General features: G+C 35.0%; 1 protein-coding gene across 7 annotated transcripts in view; it reads left to right on the plus strand.

The window, feature by feature from the left end:
* The window catches only part of KLHL28 (kelch like family member 28), a 42,528-nt gene that overhangs the window by 5,752 nt on the left and 21,892 nt on the right, over positions 1 to 14,884 (plus strand). For 5 of the 7 annotated variants that reach the window (XM_074235861.1, XM_074235864.1, XM_074235859.1 and 2 more), the window contains exons 2-3: positions 5,629 to 5,929; positions 13,906 to 13,944. The gene's annotated coding sequence lies outside the window, so the exon portion shown is untranslated. The remainder of the gene's footprint in view (positions 1 to 5,628; positions 5,930 to 13,905; positions 13,945 to 14,884) is intronic. The other 2 variants (XM_074235863.1, XM_074235862.1) reach the window with 1 other exon arrangement.

The raw sequence follows: 14,884 nt of genomic DNA on the forward strand, positions 1-14,884 counted from the left end.
AATTTTCTCACTCTCTTTTTCCTCCCCTTTCTTTAAACTATGACTAATATGGGGCAAATAGGTGGCGCAGTGAATAGAGCACTTGCCTTGGAGTCAGGAGTATTTGAGTTCAAATGTGGCCTCAGATACTTAATAATCACCTAGTTGTGTGACCTTGGGCAAGCCACTTAACCCCACTGCCTTGCAAACAAACAAACAAAAAAGCTATGGGCAATATGCCAGACAAAAAGTATTTCATTACAATAGTTTAACCATTTCCCAATTGATGGGCATCCCCTTATTTCTTATTCTTTCACTACAAGAGAAAGCTGATATGAATTTTTTTTTTAATTCATGTGTCCTTATCCTTTTTCTTTGATCTCTTTGGGATACAGACCTAGTAGTTAGTAGTACTGAAGGGTCAAAAGATAATACATAGTTTTTATCATACTTTGGAATAGTTCCATAGTTTGCTACTCTACCAATAGTACCTTCGTGTCATATTAGCCAGTTTGAGAGGTATGAGGTGGTACCTCAGAGTTATTATAGTTTGCATTTCTCTAATAGTGACAGACCATTTTTTTCATATAAATAAAGATAGCTTTAGTTTCTGCTGAAAAACTGCCTGTTCATATCCTTTGACCATTTTTCAATGGGAGAATGACTTGTATTTTTATAAATTTGACTCAAATTTTAGAAATGAGGCTTTTGTCAGAGAAACTTGTAAAAATTATTTTCCCATTTTCTAGTTTTCCTTCTAATCTTGTCTGCATTGGATTTGTTTATGCAAAAACCTTTCCATTTAATATAATTAAAATTATTCCTTTATACCTTGTAATGCTCTCTATCCATTATTTGATCATAAATTCTTCCCTTATCCATGAATCTGACAGGTAACTTGTTCCATGTTCACCTAATCTGCTTATGATAACTCTATAACTAAATCATGTATCCATTTTGACCTAATCTTGATAAATGTGAGATATTGGCTATTTCTAATTATGCCAAACTGTTTTCTAGTTTGTCTGGCAGTTTTTGTCAGATAATGAGTTCTTGTCCCCAAAACTTGGATCTTTGAGATTTTCAAACACTTGATTACTATGGTTATTTACTACAATTTTCTGTACCTAATCTATTCCACTGAGCTATCACCACTCTATTAGCACATAGCACATTATTTTTATTATTGCTGCTTTGTAATACAGTTTGAGATCTGCTATTGCTACTGTGGAGATTGCTATGCTACTTATTTTTACATTTTTTTTTCATTAATTCCCTTGAAAATTTTGGCCTTTTGTTCTTCCAGATGAATTTTATTTTTTTTCTAGCTCTCTAGAATAATTTTTTGGTAGTTTGATTATTATAGCACTGAATAAGCAAATTAATTTAGGTAAAATTGTCATTTTTATTATATTGACTCAGGTACCCCTTGAATAATTAATATTTTTCCAAGTGTTTCTTTTCTTTTCAGGCTTTTGCAAGGCAGTGGGATTAAGTGACTTACCCAGGCCACACAGCTGGGTGATTATTAAGTGTCTGAGGCCGGATTTGAACTCAGGTACTCCTGACTCCAGGGCCGGTGCTCTATCCACTGCGCCACCCAATTGCCCCTTATCCATTGTTTTAAAGGAAGGGGAAGAAAAACAGAATGAGAAAATTAATTTTTGATTTGTACTCTACCTCTCTGGAGGTAGATAGAAATTTTTTACCCTGAGTCCTTTGTAATCATATTGAATCTGTTAATCAGAATAACACAGTCATGCACAGTTGATGATCATCATAACATTTATATTACTGTCTCAAGTTTAGATCTGACTTGTATTTGTGTAAAAAGTGTTTTGTAATGATACTCATATGGTTCCTGGGTTTGTCTTGACAGTAGACTCTCAAGCATTTTATACTGTCTGTGGGTATTTTTTTTAGGTTTTTTTTTTTAATAAGCAATGGGGTTAAGTGACTTGCCCAAGGCCACACAGCTAGGCAATCACTAAGTGTCTGAGGCCTGATTTGAACTCAGTTACTCCTGATTCCAGGGCCTGTGCTCTATCCACTGTGTCACCTAGCTGCCCCCAGGTATTTTTTTAAAAAACCTAATATTTTATTTTTTTCCCCAATTATATGTTAAAACAATTTTAAACATTATTTTTGAATTTCAAATCCTCTCTGAGATGGTAAATAATATGATACAAGTTATACTTATAAAATCCTGAAAAATATTATTATTAGTTATTTTATAAAAGAAAACTCAAATTTAAAAAAAGGAAAGAAGAAAATGAAAAAATAGCATGCTTCAGTCTGTAATCAGACAGTATCAGTTTTTCCTCCATGCAGGCAAATAACATGCTTCCCACTACAAAAGGAGTTTCTATAAATGTTTTTATATTCAAATAGTTCCTTTTCCTTTTTTTTTTTGAGTGTGTGTCTTTGGGATTTAAAACTAGCAGTGGCATTGCTCTATCAAAGGGTATAAACAGTTTTATAGCCGTTTGTGCATGGTTTCCAGATTGTTTTTTAGAATGGTTGGGTAAGTTCACAACTCTATCAGTAGTCAGCATTTATTTTAATTTTTAATTTTTTAGTTTTAGTTTTCAACATTCAAAAGTTTTGAATTTTTGAATTTTCAGTTTTTCTCTCCCTCTTCCCTAAGGGATAATAAGTTATGTATGTACAGTCATGTTAAGCATATTTTTACATTATTTATAATGTAAAAGAAAAATCTAAATGAGGGGAAATTCATGAAAAAGAAAAAACAATTTAAAAAGTGCAAATAGCATTATTGTATCTGCATTCAGAATCTATAGTTCTTTCTCTGAATGTGGATGGCATTTTCTGTCATGAGTCTTTTGGAAAAATTGTCTCGGATGCTGAGAATAGCTAAGTCATTCACAGTTATTCATCATAAAATATTGCTGTTCGTAGATACAGTATTCTGGTTCTGCTCACTTCATTATTAGTTCATTTAAGTCTTTTCAGGTTTTTCTGAAATCAGACTGCTTATCATGGAATTTCTCTTTCTTCCTGTTGGACTTTGTAATATATAGAAATTCTAATGCTTTATGTGGATTTTTTTTTAATATCCTGTACCTTTATTCTCCAGGATTCTCGTATCATCTGCAAAAGTTATAGTTTTGTTTCTACATTGCCTAATCTAATTTCTTCAACTTCTTTTTCTTCTCTTATTGGCTATAACATTTCTAGTACAGTGCTGAATAATACTGGGCATCATTGCTTCACTCCTGAGCTTATTGGGAAGACTTCTATCTTATTCCTATGACAGATAATGCTTGCTGATGGTTTTAAATAGATGTGACTTATCATTTTTAAGAAAAACCCCATTTATTTCCATGCTTTTTAGTGTTTTTATAGGAAGGAATGTTGTATTTTGCCCAAACTTTTTCTACATCTCTTGAGATGTTGTTTTTGTTATTGATATGGTCAGTTATGCTGGAAGATTTCCTAATATTGAACTGGTCCTGCAGTTCTGATATAAATCCCATCTATTCATAGTTTATGTATGATCTTAATAATACATTGCTGTAATATCCTTTGTAGTGTTTTATTTTGAATTTTTGCATTAATTTTTATTATCAAAATTGGTGTATAGTTTTTTCTGTTTTTGCTCTTCCTAGTTTAGATATCAGCACCATGATTTTTTTTTTTTTTGGTCTAAGTAAAAGAAGCTATTCTTTGTCTCATTTCTTACCCAGCTTTAATCACTAAATAAATGACTGTTGCCTCAGATAAACTGAGACCTTAGCTTAAAAAGGCAAAGGTCTCTCACTGCATCCAGGGCCTTCTCTTGTCATCCTGATCTTTATCTTGTCACTGGACCCAGATGGCTCTGGTTGAGTGAAGCTGGTGACTGCACAGCTTTGCCTCACTTAAATCCATTTCACTTACAAGTCATGACATCACCTTCCTGATCCATGATCATCTTTGAGAACAAAGGACAAATAATAACATAAGCACCATATTTGTGTCATAAAAGGAACTCCTCTTTTGCCTATTTCTCTAAATACTAATAGACTACTTATTGTAAATACTACTTATATGGTATTGGAATTCATTGTTCTTTAAATGCTCACAGAATTATTGAATTCGTTTTGTTTTATATATACACTTCTAAAAGTACTTATTTGCCCTGTTACAATATAAACTCTTTCAGACTAGGAATTGTTTCATTCTTGGTTTTTTATCCTCACTGTCTATTAGAGTGTCTGACACATAGTACATGCTTATAACTGATAGGCAAACCCCATTTGTATACAATGGCAAAAAAAAAAGTAGAACTGCTTCCTATTTTATTGGGATAAACAATGAACTTTTTCATTTTATGGACTTTAATTTGTTTGCTTCACTGATAGTGCAGTGTTTACATTTTTATTTAACTTTGGTTTCATGTCCATGGTGATCTTCTGAATGAATAAGTGAAAGGGGAAAAAAAACACATTTATTAAATGCTACTGTGCTAAGGACTAGGGACATAAAAATAAAAGGAAAAATGTACTTGCTGTCAGAGAGCATGCCTTCTGATAGAGATAACATTTAGGTTAATTGTGTCTAAGGAAGAGAATTTTGGTATAGGAAGTCAAAAGGATGCAAACTGGAGTAATAGAGCAATGGATCAACTTACCATTTCCAACAATAGTGAAAAAGTTGATCGGGTTACAATTTTCAGAGCAAGAAATAGAAAGTGGGGTAAGGAGGGAACAGTCAGTAGACTTCAGTATATCAGTTGGTTGGCAAGATGTCTAGGGTGAAGGAAGGTTGTTTGTATGGTTATCACTGGATAGCAAATCTCTAGGGCAGGATTTCCTTCAGTGATGGATTGTGTATTTTAATGTAATGACTTGAGCACTGTATCTAAATTTCACATGTTCATAGGATTGGAGATATAGGGCTAGAAGACATAGTAGAGATCATTTAGACCAACTCTTTAATTTTTTCAAATATAGACAATTAAAGCCCAAAGGGTTGTAATTTGCCAAAGATGGGTAAAGCCAGGATTCTAAGCCATGACTAAATCTGGTATTCTTTTTTTTTTTTTTTGCAAGGCAGTGGGGTTAAGTGACTTGCCCAAGGCCACACAACTAGGTAATTATTAAGTGTCTGAGGCTGGATTTGAACTCAGGTACTCCTGACTCCAGGGTTGGTGCTCTATCCATTGCGCCTCATAGCCGCCCCTGGTATTCTTTTCATCATGCCAGAGACACTTTTTTCCTTTGAGCAGGAAGAAAAGGAGAGAGTGAAAGGTGAGGCTGAGAAATTTTGAGAGCTGAAGGAAGTAAGTTAAGGAAACCTCATGGCCTCATTTTCAGTGAAATAGGAAGTGAAAGCATTTGCTATTAAATATGATTTAATTGTTGGATATTTTGAATTTGGACCACCCAGTGTCAAAAAGGAAAGAGTGAGTTAATAGAATATACTACAGTTATGAGAGAATTCTGTTCTATATATAGATTTAAGCTCAAAAAAATTAAAAATCATCTCTAAAAATCATTATTATTAACTTAAGTGCTTCATGAGGTCTTCAATGAGCTAAATAAAGCTTGCAGTCATAATACAAAGGTCAAAAGTTTTCTTAGAAACTTTTATTTTTTGATAGCTTCCCCTATTATATAGTGAAAATTTTTGCATTTGTTTTTACAGATTTTGAGAAAATATTGCAAGCAGTCAGAAAGAATCATTTCAAATATGGAGCCACAGTCAAAATAACACAAGATATAGCAATTTCTACATTAAAGAAGCAGAGGGTTTGAAATATGATATTCTGAAGGCAAAGGAGCTAGGATTACAACCAAGAATCACCTACCCAGCAAAACTGAGTATAATCCTTCAGGGGGGAGAAATGGATATTCAATGAAATAGAAGACTTAAGTATTCCTGATGAAAATACCAGAACTGAATAGAAAATTTGACTTTGAAATACACAACTCAAGAGCATAAAAAGGTAAACAGGAAAGAGAACTCATAAGGCTTTCAATAAGGTTAAACTGTTTACATTTCTACATGGGAAAATGATGGTTGTAACTTCTAAAAGCTTTCTCATTACTAGGCAACTTAAAGGAATACACATAGAAGGCACAGATATGTGTTGAATGTTATGAGATGATTATCTTAAAAAAAGGTGAAAAAGAGGAATGCACTGGGAGAAGGCGAATGGGAGTGGTAGAATGGGATGAATTATCTCATCTAAAAGAGGTGTGAAAGAAATTTTCCAAAGGAGGGAACCCATGAACTATATTCTCATTGGAATTGACTCAAGGAAGGAAAAATATACAAAATTAGTTGGATATAGAAATCTATCTAGGAGGAGAAAGGAATAAGAAAAGGGGGGGGGTTGATAGAAGGGAAGGCATATTGAAGTTCATAAAACAAAACACTTAAGGATGGACAGGTGAAAGGAGAGAAAGCAGGACAAATGGGGGAAATTAAGATAGAGAATTATATAAACCCTACTATGAATTCTAATCACCATTTACCTGGATTTCTATAGCTGCCCTACTTTTATCTCTTATTCTCTTTCTCTCTGAAACTGTCCTTCACACTGCTACCAGACTTTATCTCCCTTATTTATAACTCTGATCATTCTTTCTGACTCAGTAGCTATTTCCTTCATTTCTTTATCTGTTATCTAAGACTTTCCACACAATAAAATATATTCCTTTACCTTACCTCATACTTTATTCTTTAAATAAACTGAATTATTTACTTTATCCCTTGTCTGCCTGTTCCCCTTCTGCTTCTGTGCCTTTGATTGAAGAAATACCATCTATCTGGAGTGCCATCTCACTTCTCTCTTTTCTATCATTCTATCAGATGTTGTCCTGCTTTTTCACTTTTCCCTCTCCTGCCATTACCACATATTCTTAGCATCTGGTGATTCTACTCATTTGGAATCTACTAATTATACTATCATCTAGCTCAAATCTTTCTGATAGGGGGGGAGAGGGAGGGGGAGAGAGAGAGAGAGAGAGAGAGAGAGAGAGAGAGAGAGACAGACAGACAGACAGAGAGAGACAGGAGAGAGAGAGAGAGAGAGAGAGAGAGAGAGAGAGAGAGAGAGAGAGAGACAGAGACAGAGAGAGAGAGAGAGAGAGAGAGAGACAGAGAGAGAGAGAGAGAGAGAGACAGAGAGAGGAGGAAAGAAAGTCCCTTCTTTCTACTCAAGCCAGACCCTCATTGCCTCTACATAGAAGATTGAAATATTCAATCTTCCTAATAGTTCCCTTTTCTCAAGTCTCTTCCTATCCATTCCATTTTCCATTCATCTGCCAATGTAATTTTCATTAAGTTCAGATCTGACTACATCACTTCTTTGCTTAATAAATTTCAGTGATTCCCTTTGATGAACAGGCAACCATGATTTTTTTTTTTTAAATTAAAAGAGAACATTCTTTTCTTCATTTCTTACCTACTCTTAATTACTGAGTAGGTGTTGCTTCAGACAAATTGAAACCTGGGAAAGACCTTAGTTTAAAAAGGCCAAGGTCTCCCACCGCATTTGGGGCCATCTCCAGTCATCCTGGTATCTTTCTACTGGACTCAGATGACTCCAGAGGAGAAAATGAGGCTAATTACTTTGCACAGCCTTGCCTCATTTAAATCCAATTCGCTTGCTCATCACCCTGATGACATGGTCTTCTTTGAGAACAAAGGATAAATAACAATAACCACCCATAAATTATTTTTTTTGTACTTGAAGAGTTCTTAAATCTCTTTAGAACCTGTCCTTCACCTGTTTTTCTGACCCATAGTATTTTGTAATCCTCTGACCCATAGTATTTTATAATCCTTATGCATTTTTTCCAAACTAGTATCCTTGCTTTATATACTTTACTACATTTCCTGGGTTCATGCCCTTGCACTCTCCACCATTCATTGCTGGAGTTCATGTTTTCTAATCTCCCATTCACAAAATCCCTTCCCTCCTTATCGATTAAAAACCACCTTCCACCTGAAGTGATTCCTAATTTCTCCAACCATCCACCCCTTTCTCCCAATCCATTGTAATTCATTGTAGGTGTATATATTCTCTCTTTACTTTTTTTTTTTTTTAGGTTTTTGCAAGGCAATGGGGTTAAGTGGCTTGCCCAAGGCCACATGGCTAGGTAATTATTAAGTGTCTGAGACCACATTTGAACCCAGGTACTCCTGACTCCAGGGCTGATGCTTTATCCACTCTGCCACCTAGCTTCCCCCTTTACTTTTTCTTTATGTATTTATATGTGTACTTCTCTCTCCCATTAAAGACTAGGAATTGTTTTGTTCTTTTTAATTTTTATTCCTCAGACCTATTGCAATGTCTACCCTACCAAGCACTTGTTAAGTGCCTCATTGATTGATTTTTACCTACACAGCTCTTACATTCTGAAGTATAAAAAAAAGAACAAAATCTAGCTTATGCTATTGGATCTTTGCCTTGTTGCTTTAACTTTCTAACTTCCCCCTATTCCTAGGTTGGGTTTGTTCCAGGAACTACTATTATCTCTCAATTTTTCCCTTTTTCCTAGGACTTTTTGGTTTCCAGCATGAATTGTGTACCCTAGACTTTTCAACAGGGAACCCAGACCATAGCTTTCTGTAGTCCCTTATATGTTTTCTACTTTTAGTCTCCACCCCCTAGAGTCTGTGTAACCCTTGTTTTAGAAACCAAGTCTGACTGAATAGCTCAGATATGTGAACTATCAGTGAACTTCAGTGAATGCTAGAAAAAAGGCTTTATGCCTGAGGCTGCTTGACCTTTATTCTTTGACTAGGGAATTCATATTTTATCTAGGAGACTACAAGATTACAGGAGGTCTAGGAGACTATCTTCCTGTAAGATATCTTGGTGTATCTATCTAATAGATATTAGATGACAGCCTTAATTAGGGTGTTAGTTATAGAAGTGTTAGGTGAAATCTAAGTATTGGCTCTATCACAATGTAGTCAGAAAATAGGAGAACTGAAAAAATACAATCAAAATGCATTAGTTTTCCATATCTTCTAATATGTTAAGTAATATGATTAATATAGTTACAATTTTTTTTTGAGTTATAAATATCTTTTAGGGTAAGAGAATCACATCTTCTTCTTTGATAACCATCTATGTGTTTGATGAGAGGAAAATAGAGAGGAATTGTGAGGTGGAGCAAGACTTTTAGTTATAGGCTCTACTTTTGTCTACTGGACAGATAGAACTGTTTTAGAAGTATCCTGCTGCTTTCTCAGTCTCTCTTCTCATTTCATTCTTTTTAATTCTTTTTCTAGCTTCTATATCTTTTCTTCTTTCCCAAATGAAAAATGTATCAGGTGGTAGATGGGCATGATCAGTGAAGGTAGTCATGAATTAGGTAGACATGAGTATGATTGGTAGTTGAACTGCCATAGCACAAAAGATAGTACCAGCCATGTAAAAAAAAAAAAAAAAGCTTGTGTAGTGAATGAATTTAGCTATGCATATTAAAATACTTGTTAGGTATTTATTACTAGTTAAGTTAGATTCTTTTAAAATTCTTCCATTATGCATAATGCTTCAGTATCCAAAAGATCTGAAGTTTGTCATAGATATTCCCTCCACCTCCATTTTCCCACTTATGTCATGGACATAAGTAGATTGTCTGTGAACTTTTATGACCACAAGAGTTCATCAGCTTGTGAACACCAAATTCTTTAGATTCTTTTTGATTTTATCCTTGTAGGATCTGTCGAATCAAATCATTGATAACCATTTATTAAAGGCCTATTATATGTCAGGCAGGTACTGTGCTAAATGTTGGTGATATTCAGAAAAGCAAAAATTAGTTCTTGATCTCTAGGAAATCAATCTCATGGTTGAGGCTACATATAAACAACTATGTACAAACAAGACAAAGGATAATTTGAATATCTCCTCAGATAAAAAGGCACTAAGGTTAAGGAAGACAAAGAAGGGTTCATACCAGAGGGTAAGATTTTAGCTGAGACTTAAGAAGCCAGGAAAGGAAGGAGGTGGAAATGAGGAGAAGAGAGTGTGTGTTCCAGGCATGGAAGGACTGATTGAAAACATTCATAGTTGGGAAATGAAGTGCCTTGTGGAAGGAGAATGAGGAAGGGGGTAAGAAGACTGAAAAAACTTAAAAGCCAGATAGAAAATCTTATATTTGATTCTAGAGGTAATAAAGAGCTGCTGGAATTTACTGAATAAGGAGTGAAATAGTTAGATCTACATTTTAGGTAGATCATTTTGATAGCTAAGTACAGGATGTAGTAATAGCAAGATACTTGAATTAAGAATACCAACCAGCAGGTTATTGCATATGTCTAGGCTTGAGGTTATCACCATTAGGGTGGTGATAGTGTTAGAGAAAAGAAGGGAACATACAGAAGAAATATTATGAAGGCAGAATTGACAGGATTTGGCAACTAATCAGATATGGAGAGTGAGAGTATGACCCCAGTGTTAATGAAGCTGGGTGACTGGAAGGATGGTGATACCCTCAGCATTAATAGGGATAATAATAATAATAATAATAATAATAATAATAATAATAATAATAATTTTGAGGAAGAGGTTAGAGCTGAGAGGAAATATTATAAGTTCCATTTGGAAAAAGTTAAATTTCAGGGATCTATGAGATAAGCAGTTTGAGATGAGCAGTCTATTAGAAATGTGAGACTGGAAAGTGGGATAAAGTTTAATGCTGGAAAAACAGATTAGAATCATATGTATGAGGGGCAGCAAGGTGGTGCAATAAATAGAGCATCAGTTCTGTAGTCAGGAGGTCCTGAGTTCAAATACAGCCTCAGTCAATTAATAATTGCCTAGCTGTGTGACCTTGGGCAAGTCAGTTAACCCTATTGTCTTGCAAAAAAAAAACAAAACTAAAAACAAGACTCATATGTATGATATGATAATTAAGTCCATGAAAACTGTTGAAATCTCCCTAGGAAAACAGTGTAGAGATAGAAGAGCTTATATTCTGAATTTATACTTTTTTGACATTGTCTTAAGAAATCCAGAGTCAACACTGACAACTACTAGAATAGTACTTTAATGGAATCCTTTATATCCCAGTAACATATTATTACAGTTTACTAATCTTATGGATTAATGTCATAATCACTGTTGAAAGATCTAAGAACAGTTTATCCAACTGAAAAATCTTTTTGGCAATATCACTAGCATGATTATTGACCTAATACTTGAAAACCTTTAGACACAAGGAGAATTTATTCTATCTTGAGACAATCTGCTTCGCATTTGGACAATTTTAATTGCTAGAAAGATTTTCCAAGCCTAAATTTACCTAACTGCAGTTTCTATTCACCATTTGTAGTTCTAATTCCAGGGACCAAGATCATAGCCAGATATATATACTTTAAGGTTTGCAAAGCAATTTAAAGGGCGGCCAGGTGGCACGGTGGATAGAGCACCTGCCCTGGAGTCAGGAATACCTGAGTTCAAATCCAGCCTCAGTCACTTAATAATTAACCTAGCTGTGTGGCCTTGGACAAGCCACTTAACCCCATTTGCCTTGCAAAAACCTAAAGAAAAAGAAATTTAAATATATTATTTCATCAAAACAACTCTGTGAGGGAAGTGCCATTATTATCATTCCCACATTACAAATGAGGAAATGAAGGATGATTAGAGAACTTAAATGATTTTGCTCAGGTTCACACAACTAGGCCTTCAGTTTAAATATCTTAATTCTCAGTTGATCCCTGGAATGATGGAATGATCTCCAAACCTCACAATCCTAGTTGTCTTCCCATTGATGTACGTACCCTCGACTTGGCAGTGCTGTTTGTAAAATGAGGCACCCAAAACTGAACAGAAAACTCTAGGTGTTTTTTAATCATGGCAATCTGAATGTGAATTCATTTGTATCTTTGGTTTTTTTAGACTACCATTTCATTTTCCTTTGCAATCTCTTAATGCCTGGTGAGATTCTCTTGACACAAATTATTGGATAGCCACACTTCCCAAAACTGTATAGGTAAAGTTAATTTTTTTTTAAGGTTTTTGCAAGGCAGTAGGGTTAAGTGGCTTGCCCGAGGCCACACAATTAGGTAATTATTAAGTGTCTGAGGCTGGATTTGAACTCAGGTACTCCTGACTCCAGGGCCGGTGCTCTATCCACCACGCCACCTAGCTGCCCCTAAAGTTAATTTTTTGAACCCATCTATAGAACTGAGTCATGAAGTTCAAGATTAGGATCAGAAGAACTGGATAGGAATACCATATCTTTGAAATGAGTGATATAAACTAGTTGATTGATTAGGGCCCTACCTATTTTACACATACTATCCTGTGAACTTTATTTAGATTAACTGGAATATCATTAAATTTCATCTTTTCTTTGACTTACTAACCCAGGTTATTGAGATCTTTTTTGATCCTGACATTGTCAGCCATTATGTTGGTTTCCCTATTAGTTTCCTGTTACCTGCTCATGTAATGAAGGTGGCTTCTAAGGCTTTATTTGCATGAAGCCATAGTGTTTGATAAAAATGTTAGCCCAAGGTGACTGATGACATATACTTTGGGGAACCACAGGAAACTACTTTCCTGGTTGACTCTACCTAATTATACTGTCACTTGGTTCTTATCTATCTAGGCAGTTAGGTGGCCTAAGACCCTGAAGTCAGGAGGTCATGAGTTTGAATCCAGCCTTAGACACTTGCCACTTACTATCAGTGTGACCTTGGGCAAGTCACTTAACCCTGATTGCCTTTCATTCAGGGTCATCTCCAGTCATCCTGATTCATATCTGGCCTCTGGACCGAGATGGTTCTAGAGTAGAACGTAAGACTGGTGACTTATCACAACACTCCTCTCAACTCAAATCCTATTCACATGCATGTCTTGGCATCATCTCCCTGATGTTGTGATCTTCTTGGAGAATGAAGGACAAATATTTTAATCAAGATAATAAGAGATTTTTTTCAACTGCTTTCCTAAATTTAGATATGCTATAGCTATAAGTGAGAATTCTCAGAATGAGAGTTGTATAACCAGAAAAATGAACCTTCCATGGAGAAGGATAACCAATGCAGCGTCTGTGTGTTCCAGTGGTACCTAAACAATGTCATAGGATTTAGGTGGAGGTTATTAGCATTTCTAATGTGAAGGGTAAACCCTTTGATTTACAAAAGGACATGGACAAGTATAGCACAGGATGAGAAATCAAGGATGGGTTGTAATCGACACTGATCACTTTAAAAAAGTGTTTGTGTAATCCAAGCATGAGAATGAGGTAAAAATCAGCAAGTCAGATACTTTATTTCTTATTCCTGAATTGTCCTTTCTAATATTTTCTCTCCACCATCCTCCATACCCATCTTTGCATTGAAGTTGCCCTATATTTAGAATGTAGTGATTTAATTTAAAGATTTTTTTTTTTAGGTTTTTGCAAGGCAGTGGGGTTAAGTGGCTTGCCCAAGGCCACACAGCTAGGTAATTAAGTGTCTGAGGCCGGATTTGAACTCAGGTACTCCTGACTCCAGGGCCAGTGCTCTATCCACTGCACCACCTAGCCACCCCTTAATTTGAAGAATTTTATTGAGTTCTTTATAAGACACCTGAACTACCTTATGATTTTCAGTAAGTATTGTTATATAAACTAGTTATCTTCATAATGATAGTGTGAGATGATCAAATATTCCTTGCAGCGGTATTTGTTGTTACCTTTGGAAGTACAATAAAACCAACTCTTTGTCTCTCCAGGGAATATCTATAAGTAATATTTCCATTCAGCTGCAACTTCCTTTTGCCTTCTGGTTTCATTTATACCAAGAATGTCAGTATTTTTTGTTTCATTTCATACAACAATAAGTCTACTTGTTGATAACTAATCAAGAATCTTATGTTTAGATTATGTCAGTGAAGTTAATTTTTATTGACTATTTAAAAATTCAAATTCTTAACACTTTTTCCTTCCTTTTCTGATGTTATGCTAGAATCATTCCGGGACCAGAAGGGGGCCACACTGGACTGAGGTCAGTTTGTATTTTCCTTTATTTGGGGAATTACCTTGGCTAAAAGTATTCATTACCAAGTGACCAGCCTACCTCTGAACAACTTTTCTATACTTAACCTAGCCTGGAATATAACATATAGAAGCCTCACCACAATAAGTCATCAGCATAGGATTTTATGGAAGACTATTTCATCTAAAAATACAGTTGATCTGAGCTTCCCTTTAATAATACATTCTAGGATTTTGCCAGAAATTTAAATCAAGCTCATTTGCTTGTAGCTTTCATTCTCCAACCTCTTTCTTCTTTTGAAAATTTGAAAATTTTGAAAAAAGAAAAATGTGGAACTCCAGAGTTACAAAAAGTTGAATGTTGAGAATTCTTTGCATGTAATTGAAAAAAAATTTATATCAACCTAAAAAAATTTAATCAAATTAAAAATTTGCCAAATATAATGTACTTTTAAATCTTGCATTATTGAGATATGCCTAGGCATAATCTAATAGAAATATCTTCTTTTGTGTTCCTTTAACAAAATGTGATGTTTCAAACTGCTACATGATAACAGTGTTCATACATATGGGCTTGATGAGCCTTTAAAATGAGAAAGGACATTTTCCAAAAGAGAGTTTATAGGGTTGGAGGTGAGAGGCTTTATGTGCAGAAATAGATTCAATTCCTTGTGGAGATACATATCTATATCTACATATATCCTTTAAAGGGAACTTAGCAAGCATCCAAGAACCTTATGTATGTATAAAAGTTTTGTGCCAGATAGTGATAGAGAAGGAGCAGAGATAAGGGTCTTTGAGGAAGGGAATACCAGAGGTCCTGAAGAAGTTCTTTGAAAAGAGAGTAGGGACCTAGAGGATGGGGGAACAATACATACCTATCTCTTTGCTGGTACTGTGTCAATTGGACGAGATAGGCAAGGAAGGACTTATCATTAGAGAACATTGTT

This window comes from Macrotis lagotis, chromosome 4 (assembly GCF_037893015.1).
Source record: "Macrotis lagotis isolate mMagLag1 chromosome 4, bilby.v1.9.chrom.fasta, whole genome shotgun sequence".
Classification (NCBI taxonomy): domain Eukaryota; kingdom Metazoa; phylum Chordata; class Mammalia; order Peramelemorphia; family Peramelidae; genus Macrotis; species Macrotis lagotis.